Raw genomic sequence first — 8,455 nt, 5'->3', positions numbered from 1 at the left:
GAGGGCCCCGGAGACGGGAGCAGCTGAAGATGATGTGGACGTGATCTCAAAGGGAAGCGGGAGGGCTCAGGCTGGAAGACCGATCCTGCATTCTGGGGACAGGTATCTTTTTTATCTTTTGTTTGTTTGTTTGTTTTAGACAGATCTCACTCTGTCACCCTGGCTATAGTGTCATGATCATAGCTTACTGCAGCCTCAACCTCCCAGACTCAAGCAATCCTCCCACCTCAGCCTTCTGAGACTATGGGACCACAGGTGCAAACCACCATGCCCAGCTAATTTTTTTTTATGGTTATTGTCAGGTATCCTTTTGTAGATTCACTGACAGCTACACTCGCAGAAGATGAGAGTTGTTGTGAACATCTTAAGTAAAGTGGTATAATGATATGTTAACATCATTGGAGGTTATCTGTGCAAAGCTTAAGATAATTGCCAAAATCATGGCGTAAGGGTTACAGAGCAGTAGGATAGTCTCATGTAAGAATGAGACACCACCTGATTCTTAAAGCCTAAATGTCGCAGGACCCTGGAACAGCACAACAGCATCTTGGACACAGAGATGGGGGTGGTGTGAGATGGGGCCATGGGGAGAGGCCTGGATTTCAATCTTAGTTCCGTTGCTCATTAGCTCTGGGACCACTTGGTACCCCATCTCCAGAGTGGGAGAACTGTGTCTTCCTTAATGGGTGCAGGGGAGTACCTGATGGCCTGATAGGGACCATGCATGGCAGGGTGCCGTGTGCCTCATTGTAAGTGATGGCTGCATATGCAGGGACAGACTGAGATATGATGTCAGGGCTAAAAGGACTCCTCTGAAACCTCCAGTCCTCTGTCTGGCCCTTGGAATCACCATTAAAGCAACCCTGATGGCAGGCCCCATGCCAGCAGGACTGGGCAGTTTGGTCTCTGCTACATCCTTAGCACCTAGAACCAGGCTTGGCTCAGAATCAATGCACAATTAAAACTGCTGAAGGGATGAACAAATGAATGAAGAGTGAGTGAAGCTTAAGAGGCAGCAGCACCAGTGACTGTGGCCTTGGGTGAAAAGATGGGAGTTGAAACCTTCACCCTGGGATCACTGCACCTCCTTCTTCCCGGTGGTGATATCCAGGAGCAGCTGTTGCCCTCCAGGGTCTTCAGGGTCTCTCCCAGGTCCCACCCCACAGGGTCTGATGATGAGGCTGTCTCTCTGGGGAGCTGGGAGGGTCAAGAAGGCTAAGAAGGGTGGCAATGGGTCAGGTCTGTGTGGGGCTGGCAGCAGCGACAGTGGAGGCCTCCCCAGCAGGGCTGGGCTGCAGGTTTCTGGTCCCACATGGTACCCAAGCTCACATTATGGTGCTGGCAAGAAGCCTCGAGCAGTTATTAAACTGGTGCGCCTGTAGGTGTATAATTGTCAGAAATGGTTTTTGCATATTTTGATAAATTTATAAATGTGGAGTGTAATTATCCCTCATTAGCATACACTTATGTTCAAAATCATTGTATCCTGTTTCACAAAGAACGTGAGTTGCCAATTCACAACCAAGACACAGTGTCACCAGCCTGCCCATTGTGTGTCCCCACCACTGATTACACGGAATGGCATCTCAACAACCCTGAAACCATCTCCCACCAGACATCCTTTTGTGCATGATCATTACATATATCAATTGCTTGAGTCACTATTGTTGGTTTCTGCTACTTGGTACCCAATGCATCCATCAGGATGCAAGCACCTACTATGTGCCCAACTCATGTCCTCATAATCCTCAACAGGCCAGGTCACTGCTCTCTGTGCACACTCTCCTATATCAGAGCCTGGACTTCTGCAGGGGAAGGATGTGTCTTGTCAGTCTCTGTCACCCCAGAGCTTCACATCTGTCAACGTGGGTCACAACCCACATTGAACCCCAATTACCAGGAGCTACATAACATGAATACGTGAATGAGCCAAGGAGTCAATTAATGATTAAATGAACATAATGGATGCAGAAGTGCTTTGTAAAATTTAACAAAAGCTTACAGGTTCTTGGAGATGAATCATGGAAGAGGGTTCAGGGTGGGAACCACGGATCAGAAAAAAAAATCAGTGCTCACTGTCCCCCTGCTTCAGCAAGGATGGAGGCACTTCCACCCTCCCAGATGTCCCTCCTGCCCCCATAGATGTCAGGTCTGCAAAATCTCACCTATCCCCTTGAGCCCTTGCTCTTGTTCCTGCTGGCATTAACAGTGAGCATCTCTCTCCCTTCCCCAAACAGACACTGAAAGAAAAGGCTTTGTGCTCTGTCATTTTCTCCCTAAAAATAGTCGTGAGAAACCAAATGGTCATCATTACACCAGCTGCAATTCTTTGCTACATTATTTTCTAAGAGATGGAGGACAGGGCACCAAGAGAGGGGGCAGCAGGGAGAAGAGAGAACAGGCTTTAAAATTTCAGCACCAGGTTTTGCAAGCAGACTGGATTAAAGAATCAAATCAAATGAATTTTGCCATCAGAGTGAGAGATCTGTCTTCCCCAAAATGCTTTACTTTGACAGTCGACTTCAAGAGACTTGACAGAATTCGTTTTCCCAGCAAATAGGATCAAGGTAGGAAATAAGACCCATTCCATCATGAGAATTCTGTTAACCGCTTGACATAATTGTGGGTTATCCAGGGAGGGTAGCCAGTTTTTGGCAAAATGGATGAGTCTGTTTGTTGTGGTTCTTTTTCCCACCGATGTCTCACATTTCTGGCGCCTGGAAAAGGCGGTGTGAGGGAGGAGTCAGCCACGGCAGGCAGGGGCTTGGAAACCAGTTTGAGACCCACACAGCCCTCATCCTCTCTGCTTCCCTGGGAGTCATGAGGAGCACAGGGAGGGTTCGTAGAAACAGCATTTTTCCTCCTTTTAAAATATCTGTAAAGAGTTTACCAAACTAGACAAACATAAGATTTGGCATTTGTTACTTACCTCCATTTCCTCCTCTGTAAAAATAACAGACTTGATGACATTTGCCACCCTAGGGAGCTGCAGGTCCAGAAGCCCACAGATATGAGGGCACCAGACACTATGGCACACAGTAGGACCTCATGAGGAAGCTGTTTCCTCCCTGCCAGGCCCTCCCTGCAGACCTCAGGGAGAGGGTCTAGGGCCATGTGCGATCCATGACTTGCAGAAATGCCTCTAAGATGTTCCCTAGTGTCAGCTTCCCTCTGACCACAAACGTGCCATTTCTCCATTCTTGTCTTCAGAAATGACAAGAATGGGCTGGGAACCGTGGCTCATGCCTGTAATCCTAGCACTTGGGGAGGCCAAGGTGGGAGGATCACCTGAGGTCAGGAGTTCAAGACCATGGCGAAACCCCATCTCTACTAAAAATACAAAAATTAGCTGGGTGTGGTGGCACATGCCTGTAAATCCAGCTACTTGGGAGGCTGGGGCAGAAGAATCGCTTGAACCCAGGAGGCGGAGGTTGCTGTGAACCGAGATATCACGCCACTGCACTCCAGCCTGGGCAACAGAGCAAGACTCCGTCTCAAAAAGTGACAAGAATAACACATAGTGCCTTCACCTCTAAAACCTATGCCTGCAAAGACCAGATCCACTGCCTCCCCACCGAGGGTGAGCGTGTGCACACATGCGTGCATGCATGTGCACATGTGTGCGTGTGTGTGTGTGCTGGGGAAGGACCATATACCTCACATTCTCCAAGGCCTCAAATGCGACCCTCTGACACTGCCTCTAAGAGATTTTCCCACAGCCCCAGGAATACGGGCACAGGTGGAAGGCAGGCAAGACCTTCATCTAACTTTCTTCTACACGGGTCATGGTTCCCATCTACTCCGCCTCATGTGTGGAACAAATGAGCTTTCTAATAGTCCCTGTGATTATCTGGTGACTCATACAATAACAGTGCACCACACATTTGTTAATGAAGGTATTAATTTGTACATGTAAACATTCAACCTATATCCCTGTGTGTGACTCTGTTTTAATATTCCTTCATTTTTCACTTTTCTGGGAGCCACAAAAGAGAGAAGGGGTCTGGGTTGCTCTGGGCTCTGTGAGGCTGGCACTAGGTGGACACAGCCCATCAGGGCACAGCAGGTGCTCCAGTCCCCACAGGTGTGGGCCCTTATAAATGTGCCTGTGGACACACGTGCTTAGGGTTCAGATTTGTTACCCTCCTGCCTATGTAAGGAAGGAAGGGAGGAAAGGAGGAAGGGTGGGAGGGAAGGAGGGAGGGAGGGATATTTACCAAATGGTTCCCAATCTAACTATCTCACTTGATGCTTCGAGCCTGGAGGATCCTGAGCTGAACAGTGACTTTGGAGCTGGACAGTGACCCTGTCACTCCATCTTGGTTGCCCAGACTCAACCCTGCCCTTCCCTGGTAAATCCACCTGCAGCCTCATCCCAGCCTGTGGAAGCACCAAATGGACCATAATTCCTCCAGGCCTCCCCACCACGGTATCTCCAGGCCCATTAAATGGGCGATTTATAGGCCCGACACGTAGATTTGTGATCGCTATGCCAAGATCAATGCTTCCCCAGCCTGAGATTATGCCCTTGAGCAGTTCCTTCCCCTTAGAGAGACCTGAGTGCTCTGCCCTCGTCAATTACTGGTGCCATGCATGACAGCCCTGCCCCAGCTTGTCACCTCACACCGGGGACATGGGGGCAGGATGGTGCACTGTGCCAGGCTTGCCGTGGGCTCCCCGGAGTGCCTCATCCACATTCTCCCTCTTCAGGTTCATGGTTGAGAGCCCGACTGTGCAGCTACATCTCCTGGGTTTGAACCCCAGCGACGTGTGACTGTGGAAAATGCACTCAGCTCCTCTGTGCCCAGTCTCCTCATCTGCAAGTGGGGATGTGTTGGCTACTGCTATTGTCACCAACGCCTTCTTCCCCCTTCCTCCACCCTGACTACCCTCACCCTCATCATCACCCCGTCTCTGCCCACACCTCGCTCCTGGATGCCTGCCCCTCCATCTCGATGTGCACAGCTTGTGGAGGCTTCGGGGTGAGATCCCAGGGATGGTTGCATTTCTCGAGGTCACTCAGAAACCTGAACAGCGTTCGAGGCCCACAAGGCTGTGTCCTCAGAGGGAGCAACGTCATCACCATGGCCTTTAGGGATAGATGGTCCTGCAGTTCCCGTACTGAGGAGCTCTGTCCTCACTGTCATCTGTGAATGAGGTTGCTTGAATCCCTAAGTACCCAGGACGCACCAGGCAGACTTGAGGAAGGAAAGTCAGGCTCTAGCAGCACATCTGCTGTGTGCCTAGTCCCATCACCAGCACTGTCCCCCTTCATCTTCTCACCAGCCCTGTTGATAGCCCCCCTTCACTGCACAGAAGGGGAACCCGAGGCTCAGAGAAGACTGAGGTCTGTGTGCAGAAAGGCTCCCATTAAAGCCTGGGTCTGCTGCTCTCCCTCGAAGCACATGCTTGCCCTGCTCCAGGTTCCACCAGGCCCTGAGTCTGTCCCCAACCTCCCTCCAGTCATGCCTGGTGTCCCTGCTGGAGAGAGGCAGGTCCCAGGTCCTAAGGAGGAACCAGGGATTCAGAGTCTTGGTCTTCAGCCTGAGACACTGTTGGTGTCTGCCTGTGACTGTAGCTCCTGCTATATCCCCATTCCAAGTCCTTTGAAGGGAAAGAAACAATAAAGAAACACCTTTTGTCAGGTTTCTGGTGGCTCTGAAATCTCCCTCTTGCCATTCTCATTGGTGCAGTCACCGAGAATCTCAGTGGGGGAGAAGGATACAGTAGGGTCCCCCACTTCTGTGTCTGTGGAGCCAACACAGCACACAGTGCCCGCCCAGCAGGAGGCCCTGGGTTCACACACCTGCTCTCAGGAGATGAGGCTGAGCAGCCAGGGCCCACGCAGTGCCCTCAGCAGCCTTGGGAGGCCTGTGGCCCACCTTGCTGTGCTCCTGTGCCTGGCAGCCCAGAGGCCCAGGGATCTTCTGGCTGGAGCTGCACTTTCTAACAGCGAGGGTCCACCAAGGGGCCTTGAAGCAAATGGTCACGTGTAGATAAAGCCAGTCTCCACCTTGGAGGGGAAGAGAGACTGATTTGGCCATAAGTGTCACATGATCTTGGTGAAGGAGCAAGTGGGCAGAGCTCTGAAAGAATCAGCATTTGCTTTGTGCCTACTGTGTGCAGGCTCTGAGCCAGGTGCTCAGCCCTCCCAAAACACAAATGTTACCCCTGCAACCTCGTCCTGGGTGCACTGATCCCAGGGGAGATCCCCAGTTATTTGGTGACCGTCTGGGCCCCCGTGGAGCTGTGAGCTCTGGGCTGGGGCTGTCATCTGCTTGTTCACGGCCGTAGCCCCTAGGATGGTGCCCAGCACATCACAGGAGCTCAGTGAACACTAGTGGAAAGGGTAAGGAGGGAGGAGTGCTATTCAGAGAAGGGTGACTGAAAAACACACACAGTGACACATGATGAAAGGAGGCAGGGCCAGGGGCCCCGAGCCACAGCCTGGGGGACTCGGGGACTTGGGGACACGTCTCCACCTATAAGCCCCTGAGGTCACATCAGGGACACAGAGGACACTTACTCTGTGAAGTCCCAGGTGGAGCCTGAGCAACAGGGGTGAAAGGACGGTCACTTTGTCTCGCTTGTGGCTCTCACTCAAGGCTGCCGTCTGTGGAAGGACCTGACGCTCTGACCACAGCCCTCTCTTGCCCCTCAACCATCCATGGCTCCCAGCACCAGCCTGACAAAGTCCAAACTCAGGTCTGCTGTGTTCTTGCCCCACCTGCCTTCCCTGCCTCACCTCCCTCCACTTGTCACCACAGTCTCCAGGCTTCAGGCCCAGTCAGACCACCCCTGGCACCTCCACCCCCACTCTTTATGCTTCCCTATCATTGCCCTGTTGTCCTCATCTGGAACACCCCCCACTGAGTTCCTGACCACCCTGAGTTCCTGACCCCTGGAACTCAGGCCCCATTCCAGGCTCAGCTTGAGCGTCACCTCCCCCACGAGGCCTCCTCTGATTCCCCTGAATCCTGACTTTGCTTGTCCCTTCACTGTTCCCACAAACACTGCTATGTCCCTCTCCCAGAGGTGGCTCCAGTCTCACCACTAGACCATGAGCTACCCCAGGCAACAGGAGGTTTGATTCTTCTCTCCCTGATGCCTGGTGCATGGCCTGGCACATAGGAGGCCTCACAATGGGCTGGGTGAGTGAATGGATGAATGACTGTTACCTGCCTCCATTCACTCAGGACCCACCGTGTGCCAGGCACTGTGCTGAGCATGTTACAGGCATTGTTTGGTTTAATCCTCCATATAATCCCTTGTGCTGTGACCATATAGGCCCATACTATAGATGGGGAAACTGAGGCCCAGGGAAGTGAGGTCATGGGTCCGAGGCCACGCAGTGGGTAGGCTGAGGCAGCAGCACCTTTCCTGCTCACCTCCTCCAATGCCTTGTTTCCCTCCTGACCTGAACCTGAGCCCACGGCTGTGTCTGGGGAGTCTCTGCTGATTCACCACTCACTGGGGACCCCGATAGCTGTTTTGGCTGCAAGTCAGGATCACAAACCTGCAGCCTCAGCTCTAGAGCAACAGAAGGACCCACCAGGAGCATGTGCCCAGGAGGGTCTCTGCACCCAGGGAAACCCTCCCAGTCCCACCTGTGGACCCCCACCCTCCCCATCATCAGTGGGGACCCCTCCCAGGTCCATGAGGACACTGACAGTTCCCGCCCCTCAGCCCTGGGAACGTGGTTTATCCATCACAGGGACGAGGTCTGTAGAGTCAGGATCGTGTGTGGATCTCTGATGAGCCGGGGCCAGGGAGTCATTCAAATCCCAGAGATTCCAGGGAGGGGAGGAAAACCTCAGACAAAAAGAGGAAGGAGCGAAGAGGAAATAGGGATACGTCAGGGAAAGTAATCCAAGTAATCGTTCTCGGACATGAAAGAAATATGTTCAATTATATTTTACTTCATTTCGTTTTAATGTTCATGCCATATTTTGGTGCCTGCAAGCTACGGATTACCCGAAAAGAAAACACAATGAAAGATGAGAGAATTAAAAACAGACAAAAAATACTCCCCAAATTGGAATCCCTAAGAGAAAGAAACAAAAGCCAGGCTTGAGACAAAAGAGGCTGCTTGGCACTGAGGCTGTCCCAGCACTGACACCGGCTGCCCAGGACCACACAGCCCAGAGCACGCTTTCTTTGGCTGGGTTGTCGCAATCAGCCAGAGTCAAGGAAAGACTCAGGCCAGAGTCAAGAGGTCCATGCCATGGTCCTGAAACTGCCCCTACGTGCTGTGTGGCTTAGGGCAGGTCACTGCCCCTCTCTGAGCTTCATTCTTCAGGGCAGAAATGAGATGCCTAGACCAGATGCCCTTGAAGAATACGGAGAGTGCAGACCAAAAAGAAATCACAGTGGACACAGCTCAGGGAAAGGGAAACTCAGGCATCCCGTGGAGGTTGTGATCTCCCCAACGGAGACAGCCCTTTGGGGAATCACA

General features: G+C 52.1%; 1 long non-coding RNA gene across 1 annotated transcript; it reads right to left on the bottom strand.

Annotated features, from left to right (window-relative positions):
* Positions 1-243: 243 nt before the first annotated feature.
* On the bottom strand, positions 244-7,609 carry LOC116274938. Its single transcript, XR_004183787.1, has 3 exons — positions 5,807-7,609; positions 4,925-5,604; positions 244-2,894 (listed from the first exon to the last, which is right to left on the bottom strand). It is a non-coding gene; the product is annotated as an uncharacterized LOC116274938 (long non-coding RNA).
* Positions 7,610-8,455: the final 846 nt, after the last annotated feature.

This window comes from Papio anubis, chromosome 1 (genome assembly GCF_008728515.1).
Source record: "Papio anubis isolate 15944 chromosome 1, Panubis1.0, whole genome shotgun sequence".
In the NCBI taxonomy this organism is placed as follows: Eukaryota; Metazoa; Chordata; class Mammalia; order Primates; family Cercopithecidae; genus Papio; species Papio anubis.
The sequence above is the reverse complement of the archived record's forward strand: the minus strand, read 5'-3'. Positions and strand labels throughout refer to the sequence as shown.